The sequence below is a fragment of the Mauremys reevesii genome, linkage group 2 (assembly GCF_016161935.1).
Source record: "Mauremys reevesii isolate NIE-2019 linkage group 2, ASM1616193v1, whole genome shotgun sequence".
NCBI classification, from domain to species: domain Eukaryota; kingdom Metazoa; phylum Chordata; order Testudines; family Geoemydidae; genus Mauremys; species Mauremys reevesii.
In genome coordinates this window covers 89,482,152-89,498,391 of record NC_052624.1, presented here as the reverse complement: position 1 = coordinate 89,498,391, position 16,240 = coordinate 89,482,152, and the positions used below count along the sequence as shown (strand labels likewise).

Here is a 16,240-nt window from a genome sequence, read left to right as displayed (position 1 = left end):
TTTACTGCACAATATTCAATTACTGCTCTGCATACAGAATTACTAATTTCATCATGGGCTTTTCTGTGGTGCTCATCACTGTAGCATTTGTGTGCTTCACAGACATTAATTTATTTTCACACCACCCCTGTGAGGTGAGGCAGGGGTATTATCCCCATTTTACAGATGGAGAGCTGAGGCACAGTGAGATTAAAGTAAAAGTTTCCAATAATTTTGGGTGCCTGATTTTTACATGCCTAGACCCTAATTTTTTTTCCCCCGGAGTATTTAGAGTGCACTATATAATGCTATGTTCAAAGCACAGCTCCCATTGACTTGAGTTGCAATTGTGAGTACACCATACTTCTGTATATCAAACTTCCGGGTCTCAGATTGGGTACTCAGAAAATGAGGAACACACCTGTGGAAAAGTGAGGTTAAAGCGACTTGCCTAGAGTTACATTGGGAGGTCTGTGGCAGAGAGAGAATTCAGTTCTCCAGAGTAGCCTTCAACTATCTTTCTTAACCATGAAACCATCCCTTCTCTTTCTGCAGTCCCCTGCCTCATTCACCACACACATTCCAACTTCCGCAACAAATGAAGCAGGGATCCTACACACAACAGCATCTTATATTATGCAACCCTCATTCATCCCCAGAGCACGTGCATCCAGTGCACTGAATGAGGCAGGGGTCCTGTGGGAAAAATGTGTTTTGTAATTAAAGACTATATCACAATGCATATGCACAAAGGGGGCTGAATTAAGATTATACAGGTGTCCTTAATTCTGGCACTTCCTAACTTTTGAGTGTTTGACTTTGCAACATTAATACTGGTCTTTCAGTGTCATTTTTGTATGTGTAATTTCCTAGGTTTCTAGCAGAGCAAACTGAAAAAAACAGAAGTTCCATCATGTGGCATCCTACTGGCACTCACATAGTTCATCAGCAGTCTTAGAACTTTTATATCGATCATACAGACCTCTGACACGTGAGCTAAGGAATTAACTGAAAGCGATAGGGTTGCTGTCCTGTATGTGGACTGGAACTCAAGGGGGATGAGACAAACCATTTGCCAGTGGGTTTCACTGTTTGTTGACAGCAGAGGAATGGAAAGACTCAGGAACCTTGGGTTTCATTCCATGCTCTGGAGGGGAGTTTTGTCTAGTGGGCACAGACTTTTCTGCCCGTTCTGTCCAAGCTTGACCCTTTCTGCTCCATCCCCTTCAACCAGTCACTGTCCCAATCCTGTATCTTTCTCCCCACTGGCTCCTTGTCCCAGTCCTTTTCTTTTTGCCTACTCAGTCCCAATCACCACTCCCCAGTCGTAGTTTTCCCTTCCAGGCTCACTGTCTGAGTTCCAGTCTCTCCCCATCTAGCCCCAATACTTCCTTCCTGCTCAATCATCCAATCCATCTCTTCCCCTGCCTGCTGGCTCCCATTCTCCCTCCAGGAGCTCCTTATCCAAATCCAGTCTGCCCACATCCACTCCCTGCCTCCTTGTCCCAGTCTGCTTGGCCAGCCAGCCCTAGTTCTCCCCTCTAGACTCCAGCTCTTCGTCAGATCTGTCCCCCCAGCCTCACTCCCCTCTACTGTTTTAGTCCCAGTGTCTTGTCCACTCAGTGCCAAATTCCCATAGCTCTTCATCCAATCTCAGTAGTCTCACTCCTCAGCCAACTGGCTCCCAGGTTCTCCAACCACCCCACGCCCCAGTTTCCTTCACCAGCTCCTAGACTTCTTCAAACAGTTGCAGCTTCCCCTTCCCCCAACTCCTAGTTCCAGTCCCCACTCTCTGGCTCCCAGCCTCAGCCTACCCACCTAATAAGTCATCCTCTGCTCTCTCCACTTCAGCTCTAAATTTCAGTCTCCTTACTGGAACAGGCCCAGCCTCCCCTAGCTCCCAGTTCCAGTATCCTTGCTGAATGACTCCCAATTTCCCTCCCTTACTCTCAGTCCCTCTCCAGTCCCAGTCTCACCAGACTCCTTTGTCTTCCCACAGGTCTGGCTTTTGTCCCTGGCCCCTCTGCATTCAAACTGAGCCTTCTTCATTCATCCATACCAGCAGCGGGGCAACTGAGAACACAGAAGAAACAGGCTTCCTGCTCTCACTTCTGGTGCCTGGCCCCTACCCTGGCCAGGAGCAACAATTCCAGGGAAAGTCCAACTTTACCCTTGTAGCCCTGGGTTGGCACATGCTTGGTCACTCTGTAGGGCTGGCTTATGTACAGTCTGGTGAGCACTAGGAGCTGTGAGAGGCTTAAAATGCGCAGAAAAGACAGAATCTTCAGAGATTTAACTACTAAAATCAAAGAAGTCTCCACTGAGCAAACTGCATTTTTTTCAAAGGCATATAATGGCTAAATTTGGGGAAATTATCCTGGGGATGGCAAAAGGCACCTCTCTGACACAAAAGCCAAATTTCAAGTCCCTGCTCCAAAGCTTGAGGGCTCTTGATCTGTTCAAAGACAAGGACGCAAGGACTTTTTTAACATTGGCAAAAAATGTTTTTCCCTAGCCTCTTTCTTAGAAACCAACAAATTCAGCCTGAGACAGTCACCTGCCATGAAAAATTTCAGGAGAAATGGTTAAAATTTTAACCATTATCAGCAACTGAAAATGGGGTCTTACAATAGAAAGTGTTAAGCAACCTTAATAATAAGCAGCACCAGGGCTGCCCGGGGGGGTAGGGGGGCAGGCAAGTGGGGCAATTGGCCCCGCAGGGGCCCCGCGAGCCCTGGCCCGGCAGTAGTCTGGGTCTTCGGCAGCATTTCGATGGCGGGGGGCCCTTCAGTGCTGCCAAAGACACAGAGCAACCAAAGGGGCCCCCCGCTGCCGAAATGCCGCCGAAGACCCAGACCACCGCCAGGTGAATACAAGCGCAGCAGCTCCCCAGCTTTGCCCCAGGTCCCCTGAATCCTCTGGGCAGCCCTGAGCAGCACTACCATCCTATAACAATAGTGCGTCATGAAACTTTCTTTTCATTGAACACTGATGCACAAATCTTAATGTCTGAGACTTGTAATTGGATTAAATAAAATCTTTTTTTTTTTAATTGAAAAGTGCAGGCAGTGTTTGTTCAGCAAAGTATATTCCTGTTTACACCTTGAAATACCTTAATTTACTACTCAGATTTCTCTTTGAGCAATCTTTCTTTATTTCTATCTATGCATTTATAATGTGCCCTTCACTGTAGTGTCTATTTGAATGGTAAGTCAGAGCAGCATTAAGAAACAATTAATTTAGTGCTGGTGAAGTGCCAAACTGACAGCCCTGGAGCCTGAAGCTCCCTGCTTGTCCCCAGAACAGGTACAGAGTGGACTGTGCCTCTGCTGTGCCTGCCAAGCCAACAAGGTTGTAAATTAGTGCCAACTGTTGAGACTGCTTTTCTAACACGGCCATCTGTTCACTGATCTGAAACTAACCTAGGTAACCAGTAATCAGATGGAGAACAGTTTTTTTTTCCTGCCTACAAGACTTTTTTGCATATGAATGGTAATTTGGAATATATTGCAATTTTATATTTATTTTTCCATTGTGATGTGTTGCACATTTTCATTTGCCAACCTAAATATACAACTATCTATATTTTGAAAAGTCCTAGATATTTTATGAAACTCCCCAACATTCTGTGGCTCTTCCATCCAATTTTTTTCTAAATTCCTCTTTTGGATACTTTCTTGTATATCCAAGAGGAAATTTTGGCCCATACCTGGTAAAGCACCCTAGGATTCTTTGAGATGAGGCTTTCTTGTAAAATAGTATCCTTATAGGAGGTGGGGAATGTGTTTTTTGTTCCTATGGAGGGGGAAAATGACCGTTTTTTCTTCAAAAGGTTTGGGGGGGTTTGTTGAAAAACTGAAAAATTTTGGCCTAAAATTTTGGTTAGTTCTTGGTTGCAATTTTTCAGTTTTCAGGTTTTTTACATTAATGGAACCCCGCCCCCCCAGCCCAAAATGGGCTTTTTCCTACAGAAATTGCCCATTTGATGGAAAATCCATGTTTTTGTTGTTAACCAACCTTTTTAGATGAAGAATTTTGATCTAATTGCAGTAACTCCTCACTTAAAGTCGTCCTGGTTAACGTTGTTTCCTTGTTACGTAGCTGATCAATTAGAGAACATGCTCATTTAAAGTTGTGTAATGCTCCCTTCAAACATCGTTTGGCAGCCGCCTGCTTTGTCCACTGCTTGCAGGAAGAGCGGCCTGTTGCAGCTAGCTGGTGGGGGCTTGGAACCAGGGTGGACCGGCAGCCCCCCATCAGCTCCTTCTATCAGTTCCCTGCTCCTCTAAGTTCCCTGTGCAACAGCTGCCCAGCAGGCTAGCAATTGCAGCTGTCTCTCCCCCCCCCACCCGCCCCATGTGCTGCTCCTGCACTCTGCCATGGAGCTGCTCCCTGAGACTCCTGCTTGCTGTGCGGAGTGGGGGGAGGAAAGGAAGAGGGGGGGCTAATGTGAGGGTGTCCCCCTCACTCCTGCACCCCGCTTACCCCATCTTCCATAGAGCAGGGGGGACATGCCAGGGCTCAGGACGAAGGGAGCTTGCAGCAGCTGCAGTCTCAGCAAGCTGATCTAATTAACAAGGCAGTGTACTTAAAGGGGAAATGTGCATTTCTCCCTCCATTCCTGCTGCCATGTAGAGTGAGAGAGTTAACCCTTGAGGGCTCAGCCAATTGCTAGTTCATCATTTAGCAGTAAGGGAAATATCCCACCCTCTGACTCCTCCACCTCAACCAAGCCTCACGATCATCATCACTGTGTACCAGTATTAAAATGTTTGTTTAAAACTCGTGTGTGTGTGTGTGTGTGTGTGTGTGTGTGTGTGTGTGTGTGTATATATATATATATATATATAATCTTTTTGTCTGGTGAAAAAAATTTCCCTGGAACCTAACTCTCTCATTTACATTAATTCTTATGGGGAAATTGGATTCACTTAACGTTGTTTCACTTAAAGTTGCATTTTTCAGGAACATAACTGCAATGTTATGTGAGGAGTCACTGTATTAGGTCAATTTTCCTTTGTATTTTCTTGTGGTGATTGTGTTCTGTACCTTGATGGAAGACTTTTCTACAACTCTGAGCAGCCCTACAATAAAGCAAAAGAAACAAACCAAAGAGAAAAATGAATGGCCACAGTCATTAATCTGTGCCCAGGCCTTCCACTCTTCAAGTTTTTTTTGGTTCACTACAAGAACACGTTGCCCTACTCCCTCTCCCACCACAGCGTTCAGTGTCACTGGTGGTAATGTCTATCAAAGGAACACCTCCTGAAGAGCGGCATAATGTTAGCACTGGCTGCCAACCTGAGAAAAACAGTCATACTATTGAAGACCACTAATAGCAGCCTGTTCCTTCTTCCTCCACTACACAAGCTGTTAAGACCAAGAAGAGCTGCTGGAGAGATCACAAGAGCTAAAGAATTTTTTGAATGTTTTATGCTTGATAGTGGCAGGAATCCCTGATGGCATTCCACTGTCACAGAATGGATGCACAGAATATATCCCAGACCCAGACTCTAAGGAGGAGATACATTGTTGAGCCCTCTAAGGAGGGGGAAAATGCAGTCACGCATACTTTTTCCTCCCCCATCTGGTGGTAAATTTCCAATTCTATCTTAGTGACTGTGAGAAACTAGTGGAAAATAAATGTTCTTTTATTAAAGAGGCTCCAGTGCTGCATGCTACATTTACAAGACCAGGATAAGCTATCCAGGAGATAATTGATTATAATTTAGGCTTGTGGGTCCTTGTAATCTGACAAACACACCAAGATCTATGTTGAGACAATGGGAGAAAGCTGGACAATGGGACAGTAGAGAGAGGAGGAAAGGACATGAGGGAAGAAGTGACAGGTAAGGCAGAGGGGATACTTAAACAAAAAAACAGTTGTCCTTACACCAGGACTTGCATTTATCTTTAATGCTGATACAGTAGTGCAGAGTACTGAAAATAGTCTGTACTGTTCGAGGGCCAGCATTCAGATGAGCCATTGAATCAAGATCCTGGGGGTTTTTTTTGTTTTTTGTTTTTTTTTCTCCTCTGGCTCTGCTGCCTGTCTAGGAGGAAGTGAGAGATCTTATGACATCTTTTAAAAGAGAGAGAAATGATCCCAGTATCTTGGTTAACATTCCTTCTGTCAGTAAAATAGATTTTACTCTGTGGATGCTGTTGATGAGTGCAAATGCCGAGTATGTCCAGGTTGTAGTCTCTTTGTTACATAGACCAGATCCTTAGCTGCTGTAAACCATATAGCTTCATAGTCAATGGAGCTATGCTGATTTATACCAGCTGAGAATCTGGCCCAACAGTGATTTGTGACACTTTGGGGATATTTTGAGTTTGAAAGGTGCTATATGAGACTCACTGTTACTCTAGAGTATCTTTTGAAAATAAAATACAAACCAGAACCGCTAACAGCTAAAACAATTTTATGGACTCATTTTTAGGCCGGGCACTATAAAGAACCCTATGGGTTGCATAACCTTATTGTGCAAATTTTATTCTTTCATCAAGTCTTCTCCTTTACCAGAGACTCATTCATTGGGCTTGTGTTTTATGAGATATACTTTGTTTGAGGGCAGACAGTGCATTAAATCACCCAAGCACCTTTTGAAAGGATAATGATCTTCAAATATTTACCTCTTGGTGCTTAAATAGTTAATTCTGTACACTTTACTGTCCTTAAAGTAAATGTGTTGTCCTTCAATGAACAGAGAATAAGATAAACGTACAGGAGGCATAGTTAAAAAGTTTTACTCACTGGGAGCAAGGTATCGGAAGATCTTACAGGTATGAGCAAGTATTCCCTATACGGATAATGAGGAATATCTCTAGAACTGGTAATAGCTTTCCTACTGGTAAAAAGGAAACAGAAAACTTTAAAACTGTGTGCCCAGGTGTACTAGGTTTCACCCAGTGCGTCCATCTTGGACGATCATCTCTGTCTGTCTGCATTGTGTGTTATCCAGGAAGTGCCTTACAACATTTGACCATTGTTCTAGTAGTCTCAGGAGCAGGGGCGGCTCTAGGCACCAGCGGGCCAAGCGCCCGCTTGGGGCGGCATCCTGGGGAGGGCAGGATTTGGCTCCGGTGGAGCTCCCGGCATGCCCCTGCGTCGGTCCACCGAGCCGAGACGACCGCGGACCTGCCGCGCATGCCTGGGGCGGCCGTCCCGCTCCTCGCGCTCGCCGCTGGCCACGACCCGCAGGGCAGGTCCGCGTCCGCGCCCCCGTCGGAGCCGCGGGAAGAGGGACCCCGCCGGGACTGGGAGGCGGCGCGCGGCTGCTCTGGGGGCTGGGGGGCAGCCCTTTTTCCTGCTCAGGAGCCTGTCTCTTGAGTTGGCCAGTGCCTAATGCTTCAGAGAGGAATCCTCCCACCAAAATACATCCACCTGTTTCCTGATGCAGAAGATTCGATGAGCTTTGTACGTTCTAAGTGGGCTCTAGTGTATTTGGTCATCAACTTCACATCTCTTTTTCCAAGAAGAGCTCACATATGCAGTCAGTATTTGCAGTTAGCAGAGGCGCTCTGCCTGAATCCCATCCCCTCGCCAGTTATAAAGAGAGGGGATGCCTGGTAGGGCATTCTCTGTGAGATCTCGGGAACTTACTCTCCCCTCTTCTTAGTCTGAAACCACCCAGATTGGTTGACTTTCTGGGCATGCTGCAAAAGATGCTTGTTTGATAGGGTTTTCGGGAGAGGGCTGAGGGCATGCGCCCCAGAAAGTGAGAGGATGGAACAGAGCTTTTTGTGTGGCTGGCCGAGTTCTTTCGGGACTTATTTAACTCGGCCAGAGTTTTGTGTGGTTATAATGTTAGTTGTGTGTCAGGGGCCTAGAGTTTTTTATATAGGCGTCTTTTTATAGTATTTTTTTAAAAATAGTGTGAAGCTGTGGCATATGGTGCTGATGCTTAGCTGGGTTACCTAATTTATTGTCCTTAATAAAATTCCTTGTCTCCTGAGGAATGGAACCAAACTATACATATCATACGCCAATTGAAAGCTCATAAACTGTATACATCAAAAGTGATGGCAATTTTCATGTCAGTCATCTAGGGCCTGATTATCTCAGGAGATGTACATATTAATAACAACACTTAAGCATTATGCCATTTTTCATCAAGATCTAAATTCCTGTGCACAGCTCCAATTAATGTCCCTGATGAGTGAGTAACATGGTCAAAGTATCATATGGTTTTCTTACAGGCAACAGGAAGCCAGTTTATTTACTATACACAACCCACCCAAAGACAAGATTTCTTAGCAAACCCACAGCCAGCATGCAAATTAGCAAGTGGAGTTTTGTGGGGATCTAACCTTCCATGTCTTTTTTTTTTTTTGGTGATAACAAAGTTTCATTTTCCTGCATTAGATATAATGCTTCTTAACATCAGTGCTGTGGAGTTGGAAAGCTACAACAACAAAACACACAAACTACTTAACAGGCTGGACACCTAATTTTAGAAATAAGAGTTGACATGCAGAATAACTACTGCTAGCACATGATTTATTGCTTACCACCCCATCATATGACACACTCTCAGTTACTGGCATAATAAGACTTATCTGACTGACACCACTGAATTAATTGCTCTCTGTTGCTGAGCGAGGTGAAGATCTGAAGTACAACAGGTTTGGTTTAGTCTTTGTTCTTTACTGAAATTTGTGAAATTAACATTTCCCCTCCTCCTTGTCTCTCCCTCCCCCCTCTCCTCAAAAATACCTTCTCCTTTGTTCCGCTTTGTAAGTTTAAAAATAGTGTTTTGCACGTTATTTCATATGATGGTAAATAGAGCCTTTTAGCCAGGGTAAGTGAGCCTGATCCAGGAATGTAGAAGATCGTATCTCGAAAAAAATCAATATTAAGATGTACAATTGCTCCCATGGTATTGAAAGAATTAGTTGATCTACATGCTAAATGACAACCCCCTTGATAACAGGGATTATGTGTCCTGTCTTTCCAGGCTGTGCTTCTTGGGGGCTGTTCGCTAGGTCCCTGAGGCAGAGATAATCTAATTAGTACAACAAAGACCAGGTCAATTTGAAAATGTAGGAGGGGATTGGAGAGAGTGGTTGTCGGGGGTGACAGTGTTACAGCTAGAGACAGGCTCTGGAAAGTTACAGGGGAAGAAGGGAAACTTAGAGCACAATTTAATCTTCAGTTCGGCTCCACAAACACTGGAGAGGCAGACCCACTAGACTATTACCAGACGAGCATCAACTTAGTGAGAGCTTACAGCACACACATCATATGCACACACTCAGTCACACACAGGGAAGGAGGGGGTCAAAAGGAAACAAAAATGATCTTGTTTTCACTGGAGAGAAGATGGTTTTGACCTAGATAGGCCTGTCTGCTGTGAAGTCATGGGCTCTGGCTGGAAAGCCACTTGTTAACTAATGTTTCACCAAAAGACATAAGATTTCCTTTCCTCTCTATCAAAGAACTTGGAAAACATCCAATGGTTCCCATTCAGCTGTCTGGCCCTATTCAGCAAAGCACTTAAATATGTGCTTAACTTTAGGTACATGCTGAAATCACACTGGCTTAATTTTAGGCACATGCCTGGAGTTAAGCACATGCTTGAGTCCTTTGCTGAATAGGGATGGACTTTAAACACAGATGCTTTTCTGAATTGGTCCCCAGTTTCTCAATTGGAGTAAAAAATCATCCTAGCTCTGTTCAATTCTAATGAAGAGCTATTTAGGCTTCTAATGTCCATTGAAATCTTACTGACACCACCGAATTAATTGCTCTCTGGTGCTGAGGCGAGGTGAAGATGTGACGTGCAAGAGGTTTGGTTTAGTCTTTGTTCTTTACTGCAATTGTGAAATTAACATTTCCCCTTTACCCTCCCCCCGCCACAAAAAAACCTTCTAATTTATTCCAGTAATATGGATTATTAATAAATAATAACAGAAGGTTACAATTTGCACAACTGAATCAATTCAAATTCCAGAGTCATTTTAAAATTACTTACTAAATTATCAGCAATCCCTACTGGTCCTGAACCTAGCGATGGTTAGTGATTTCTTTATACCAGTCCTAGTTTTCCATGGTGACTACAAGTCACATTGCTTTGGAACCTTATGCAGGCCCTATACCTGGTCCTTCAGCATATCCGATCAGCCTCATAAACTTTGATGCCCTTGATAGCTGTAACTATTTTCAACAGGGATCAGATGAACAGCGAGTGCCAGATACTCAGCTAGTGTAAATTGGTACAGCTCTTTTGCATTCCTCAGCACTGCCCATTTGCTTACATTTCAGAATGTATGTAAGTCTTAGGATCAGGACCTAACTAAATGAATATTTTGCTTAACTACTAACTCTGTTTTTTGTCAGACTATAAGCTGGCGTGATGGAAAAGGATTGATACTGGATTTGCATTTGTGTTACAAATGGGTCTGTGACCTGCTACCTACCAATTTTAAAATGTTTAGAATTTCCAGTACCATTTGCAGGTTAGACAGGGTTAAAAAAAATACTGCTGGCTACAGTATCTCAGGTAAGTATGTGCCAGAGTTGCAAATTTTTGGAATGAGATCCAAGCTTTCCCAAAGCCAGGGGGTGTTTGTATCTGAGATTTTTGGTTCTAACCATTGCAGGCATAGGACCATAAAGTTTAGATCTGAATCTAGATTCAAACTTGGCCAAAGTCCTGTGTTTGGATCTAGATTTTGGTTGGGACCCATCTCTAATATGAATATTTCAAGCACTGCTTTGTGCAAAATGGGTGCAGGGTTCTTTGAATTAAATTGATATAATTTAGCAGCCTGAGGAAATGAGACATTGATTTCTCACATCTGGAAGTTGCTCTCTTCTAAGGATCATATGCACATTAAATTCAAGCATTTTTTGTGCTGCTCTTCTGACTGTTGCATCCATGTCATCAAACCCAATCTTGTTACTTTGGCAAATATTCACACAAATAAGAACATTGTAACAATGGGATCTTTCTTATAACATTTCCTCCTCCTGCTCCCCTTGTCCCTTGCTGCCTGTCTCTCCTACGTTTGAGAGACAACATTTGGAGAGGCGGCAAGGATGAGATCATAGTTCTGTGAGAGGTGACAGGAAAACTGGCTGCGCCGTTCGGTGCGCCACGTATCCTTTTCCCATGAAGCAGATCTGATTCTCTTTTTCCCTATCCGCAACTGCGTGGAGACATCAGCACTTTGGAGACGGTGCTCGCCAGCCACTCTGGTAAAGCTTCAAGAGTGCAGATAAGACCTTGAGACATGGAGCCATCCAAATGTGAATGTCTAGCGTTGAGTTTGCATTCCTGGCTTTGCTTATTGTATTTATTTACTTTAATTAAGATATTGAAATAACTTTTTATAAACAGGAATTAGCCAGGCACCAAGTCTTGATACCCTTTGGGAATTGTCACAGACTGCAAAGTGGCTCTGCTGGGGATGCTGTAGGTACCCGATGTGTCATTAATCTCAATTGTGGATGCAGATGCAGTCATTCATTCATGTTTGTCAGTTTGCTACTGGCTAGGCTCCCCATGCTTGGCTCTTAAACTCAAATCTAGGCGTTCAGTTATAGTCAATTAACTGTCAAAGCTGGATTTTTAGAAGAGCCTAACGGGGTGAGGCAATGGGACTTAAGTCCCTTTGCTTCTAGTTCCAGCTCTAAAGACCTGATGAGCGCATTTCTTTGCAGAAAACGGAACCCTGATTTCAAGCCCTGCCATTACATCATACAGGTGCTGTTGGGATTCTTGTTATGTATAAAGTGCCAGAGGTGGGCTAGCCCTTACAGACAAGTAAAAAAGCCAGGTTTCTGCCCCGGGGAGCTTACAATCTAACTTTGTCATAGGAAACACAGCAATTAAACAGTCCTAGAGCAAGAAATGGCGAATTCTGTTCTGTGTATGAGCCACATACCTAAAGTCTGAACCCAAGTAACTATGAATTCTCTGAGACTATTAATATGTTTCACTTGTTAGAGAAGAATTAGAGAAATTCCGTTTACAGCAATAGGAGTTTTGCCTTTGACTTCAGTGTGACCAGGATTTGGCCTCTTTGGGCCCAGACTTTTGTAGCTGGTTGGTTGTTAACCAAACTGATATTGAAAAAATGGATTACAGTTGAGAGATCTAGAAAACAGATGATCTTGGACTGACTAGGAAGTAGCTATTTAAAAAGTGCAAATGTGACCATCCATCAGTCAAGGTTATTAAAATGCTTTAGTGATTTACGTCTCCTAGGCTGCCTTTCCACCCCACTAGTCTAGTTTAAAATTTCAATTGAATTCACATCCGATTCACTTCCCCATATCTACTTGGTATTTGATGTTAACCCCGTGAGAGAAGATCCTGCCTTTCAGAACCCACATATGAATGTACCAAGGAACATATTCTCCTGGTGTCACTTTTTGAAAATCATAGACAAAGAAGACTTATTAGGTCACCTTATCCATCTCCCTAATAACACCATAAGGAACCATTCTGTGTATTGCTTGGTCCACTTCCTTGGTTTAGTAAGCTTTTGAGGACAGGCACCATCTCTTTGTTCTGTGTTTGAACAATACTTAGCACAATCGGGACTTGGGCCATGACTGGGGCGCCTAGGCATTATTATAATATCGTAATAGTATGCCCTGTTATGTGGATCATACTAGCCCCTGGGAAAACACAACCTTTGTCAATACAGTTAGGATAGACCATAGACTCTAGTGATTTATTCCTATTAATAATTGTATTCACTAATACTGAGGGGCCAGCCTTGAAACTCTGGCATTTCTCTCTCTGTAAAGTATTATGTCATTTCAATTTGCAGTCCTTTTTTTGGATAACACTTTTTTGCATCAAATGAAACCTATTCTTCCTTCCCATGTCACTCACTTAAGCAACATGGTTCAAGTTTAATTCCTGTGGGATTTGTGGGGGTACGGTATATAACTCCTGATGTATTCCATAGGAAATTAACATTATTAAATGATTGTGTGATGTATCGTTGGATCTTATCCTTTGGTGCCTTTGGATACTGCAGCATTTTGCGCAACTGCAGATTTAACACAAATATATTTAAAATTCTTGTTTCATTTGATAAAAGACCATAAAGAGTGAAACAGAGCAAATCAGATATAATAGAACAGAACATAACTGTTTGCATGAGAACACTGGGAACTGTGTGTCTCACCCTCACAGGCCACAAAGATAATTTCCGGACTACTTAGTAGTAGGTTTTTTTAAAAAAAAATCTATTAGACAACTTCTCCTCACTCAAGGGAAATGTCTATCAGCAAAGCTGATTAGAGATAAGGGTAAGCAGATGCCAAAACAGAAGACCACCAAAGAACTGGGGGTCCTAAAGTGAACTGGGAGAGCTCCAACAGGTAATAAAAGTGTGGCGGTCTGTCATAGCAAGATTTAGAGCCCAATCCTGCCCTCCCTATGCTGCCACAACTCCTCTTGACTCCAATGGGAGTTTTTCAAGAAGTAGCACTGCAGGATTGGTCCCTGTGTTTGGGTGTTGCAGATATACCTTGCAGTTTTACATATGAGAAAATACATGTTTTCATCCCTCTTGTTAACTGTTTTTTAAGACCATTTTTCCATAGCCACAGTCCTATAGTCTGAACTGAAATAGAAAACAATAGGCAAAACAAAGATGGAAAACTGTATTGCAGATTCTCCTAGTAATTCATTATGCTCACATCATGAAGGAGGAATTTAACATAAAGAAAATTGTTCTGTGGAGGAGAGAGAGGTTCTTATTGTGGTACTAAAGGAGTATTGCCATTGACTTCAGTGGAAGTAAGGATTCAGACCAAAGTGTCTACCAGGGTTTCAGAAAACCCCACCCCTTAACTTAAAAGTAGAGCAGGTTGTAAGCTTTTCTGCTGGAACTTTTTTTTGTCAGAAAATGGTGATTCAATGAAATCAAAAAATTTCTTGAATGTATTTTGTTTAAATTGTTGAGAGGAAATTATTGAAAGGAAAAGTTCCGATAAGGTTAGAATTTTTATTTTATAAAAAATGTCGATTTCTACCTATCTCAGAATCTCCTGTGGGATGGAATTCTGGGTTTGTGCCAGTTCTACTTAAAGCCACAATGAGTCAGCAGAGCCTGCTTTACATTTCCCAGCTGGAGCAACACCTGCTTGCAGGAGACAGTGTTTCCGGCAAACCCCACCGCTTGCTACAGAGCAATTTTACAACTGCAATAGGATACTCCATTGTTTGAAGTATTAATTCATCTGATTGTATTGTCAGCACTCAGTTTCATATTGTTATCAAAACGCGCAGCACACTGAATTGGGTTTTGTTCTGTTACACTCTGGCATGTGTGTTAATGTTGGGGAAACTGAACAGACTATGACTCAGTGGTTATAAAAGAATGCAACACAAACCATCTAGTTTTTTTGGTCTTTATTGGTTCTAGGTAAACTGTTGTGATGCCAGAACAGAGAGCACGTAGGTGGGCTGCCACACTGGGTAAGGAATGTTACAGGAATAGACTTTCTTACAGGCTTTCTGTTTTTGATCAAGCCAAATCCAACCCTCTGAGAAAGCTACCATTCCACAAAGATTCTACAGCTGGACAGGCTCTGGATGGGACTTCTATGTGCAGAACATTTTCAGCTTCTGTGGAACATTTTTCCAGAGGAGACCAAACTGACCAGGCCCAGCATCTAAATGCAAGATCCACCTCTTTGATAAAGCTCCAATGTAATCCTGTTCCTGCAGAATTTCCAGTCCAGTCTCACAGGCCTGCTGTAAAGTTTGCGTTGCTCAGAGAATAATTTGCTTATCTGAGTGCTAATTTGAACCTCCAAATACAAAGCCAGACTTGTATCCATTAAAGGAGTTTTTTTCAGATTAATCAGATGCTAATCTCATTGTTTATGGGCAAAAATCTGAAGTCCTTACTCAAGCAAGCTTTCTTTGAAGAATGTGAGTAAGGACTTAGAGTGGCCCACTTTAACTGTTAATTGTATAATTAGAGAGTCCGCTGTCCCCACCTCTCCTTTCTTTACACCTCACTTTTTTTACACCTTTCTTCAATAATCATCATAATCTAGGAGAAGGAATAATCTCTTTTCCTGATTCTCCCCACTCCTTTTTTTTTCTTCTATTCTGTCTTGAGGTTGGATTTTATCTGATTTGACTTCCCCGCAAGCGAAAGTCTGACTTAATAGATTGTAGCTCTATTGTCCTTCCCCCCCCGGCCAATCTCATGGCTCCTTTATCCAGCTGGGTTTTCTTTTTAGAGCACTGCCACCCATTTTCTGTTGACTAGAAGAAGCAGAGTAATCCACAGGTACTTATATTTGATCCACCTGTATCAACCAGCCAGTCACTTCTAAAGAGGACTGAAGCAATTTTAACAAATAAATCAAGGCCACACAGTGTTAACAAGCCCCCACAAGAAAAGGTAACTGAATACCTAAACTTCTACCACTGCATGAAATGGACTGGAAAATTTAGACAAATGCCGGTTGGATTCTCTCCACATTTGGATAGCAGCTCCAGGTTGCCACAGGGAAATGGTAGTTCTACCAAGAGAGCATGTGAAATATGCTTTTCCACTTTATTAAAAGCTTTAAAAAAAATTCTGGACCAAATTTTCCAGAGCGCTTACATGACTTGGGACTTGATCCTGTACCATTCAAGTCTGTGGAGTTTTCCCCATTGACATAAAGTGAAGCGGGATGGAGCCCTTTAGTGCTTAACTCTCATTGACTTTCTATAGGCTTTAGACACTTCAGAAAAATTTATTTTGCACCACTTGGTTTCATTCAAAAGTCTTTACTCTAGCCCTTTTATTTCAGTAATGCCTGAGGGCTGGTCTGCCCATAAGCTTGCACTGAAATGACTCACCTGGTTGCAGTTCACACCTCTTGTTGTTTTGGTGCAAGTCTCCCTATCTGTGGGGGTGATTATTTCAGAATCAAAGTGTTCTAATTTGATTTAGTATATGTCAGTACAAAGTAAATTAAGCTAAATCTAAATAAGACACTTTTTAAATTTTGAAATGTGTCCACAAACAGACTTGCACTAAAATAATATGCCCTGACTAAAGGTACGTCTACCATGATACCGGGAGGTGAGATTCCCAGTTTATGTAGATATCCCCCCCAGCTCTGCTCAAACTTTTACCTATAGAACAGTGTCTCTGAGGCAGCATGGGGTGGGAGGGGAAGAAGGGGCTCAGGCTATTTCCCCAAATACATATGCAGGGCATTGTATGCGGAGCAGATAGTTGGAGCTACTGCCCTTGCTGCTGTGGACACTGGTATTTTTAGGTA

At 42.8% G+C, this 16,240-nt stretch overlaps 1 long non-coding RNA gene across 2 annotated transcripts in view; it reads left to right on the top strand.

Annotated features, from left to right (window-relative positions):
- LOC120398533 overlaps nucleotides 1-2,755 on the top strand; it is a 31,162-nt gene extending 28,407 nt beyond the window's left edge. For both annotated transcript variants that reach the window (XR_005594506.1, XR_005594507.1), the window contains one exon: nucleotides 1,979-2,755. This is a non-coding gene — a long non-coding RNA (uncharacterized LOC120398533). The remainder of the gene's footprint in view (nucleotides 1-1,978) is intronic.
- Nucleotides 2,756-16,240: the final 13,485 nt, after the last annotated feature.